General features: G+C 47.5%; 1 protein-coding gene across 1 annotated transcript in view; it reads left to right on the top strand.

The window, feature by feature from the left end:
- The window catches only part of CHRNA5 (cholinergic receptor, nicotinic, alpha 5 (neuronal)), a 21,643-nt gene that overhangs the window by 20,073 nt on the left and 528 nt on the right, over positions 1-1,042 (top strand). The window lies entirely within an intron of this gene.

Genomic DNA, 1,042 nt, shown 5'->3' with positions numbered 1-1,042 from the left:
GAGGCCCAGGGCTGGGCGAGGGCCAGAAATGTGGACGCACGTCCTCGAGGAGATCTTTACTAAATCGATTCTGGCCCCGGATTGTGTGGCTCAGTGGATAGAGCGCTGGCCTGCAGACTGAAGGGTCCCGGGTTTGATTCCGGTCAAGGGCACATGCCCGGGTTATGGGATCGATCTCCAGTGTGGGGCGTGCAGGAGGCAGCCGATCCATGATTCTCTCTCATCATGGATGTTTCTATCTCTCTCTCCTTCCTCTCTGAAATCAATTAAAAAAATTTTTTTTAAATAAAATAGTATCTATTCTGGATAAAACATCCACAAAGTGGGGCACTTACACACACCCCACTTCTTCATGTCTTCCTAGGCATTTCCGATGATTTTTTAAAAAATGTTTTTATTGATTTCAGAGAGAGGAAGGGAGAGGGAGAGAGAGAGAGAGGACCATCCATGATGAGAGAAAAATCATTGATCAGCTGCCTCCTGCACGCCCCCCACTGGGGATCAAGCCCACAACCTGGGCATGTGCCCTGGTTCATAGGTCGATGCTCAACCACGGAGGCTCACCGACTGGGCATCTCAGATGATTTTAAAGAAAACTTAGTGTTGCTGTATGTGTTAAGAGTGAAAGAGGCCAGGTCCGTGTGGCTCAGTGGTTGAACGTCAACCTATGAACCTGGAGCTCATGGTTCGATTCCCAGTCAGGGCACCTGCCCGGGTTGCGGGCTCAATCGCAAGTGTGGGGCGTGCAGGAGGCAGCCGATCCATGATTCTCTCTCATCATGGATGTCTCTCTCTCTCTCTCCCTCTCCCTTCCTCTCTGAAATCAAAATATATTTGACAGAGCCGGGGGGGGGAGGGGGAAGAGAATGAAAGAGAATTTATTTTTATTTTTGGTTTATTACCAAATATTTAAATAATATGAATATTCTAACTTATAAATTGTCAAAATAAGCCAGTTGTAAAATATGACAAGTCGATGTGTGAATGACATTGTGTGATGTCCTTGAGGCCCTGTTGTCACAGCATCTGTCCCTGAGCGCTG

The sequence above is a fragment of the Myotis brandtii genome, unplaced genomic scaffold (genome assembly GCF_000412655.1).
Source record: "Myotis brandtii unplaced genomic scaffold, ASM41265v1 scaffold439, whole genome shotgun sequence".
Taxonomy (NCBI): Eukaryota; Metazoa; Chordata; class Mammalia; order Chiroptera; family Vespertilionidae; genus Myotis; species Myotis brandtii.
Note: the sequence above shows the minus strand (reverse complement) of the source record. Positions and strands in the feature narration are given on the sequence as shown.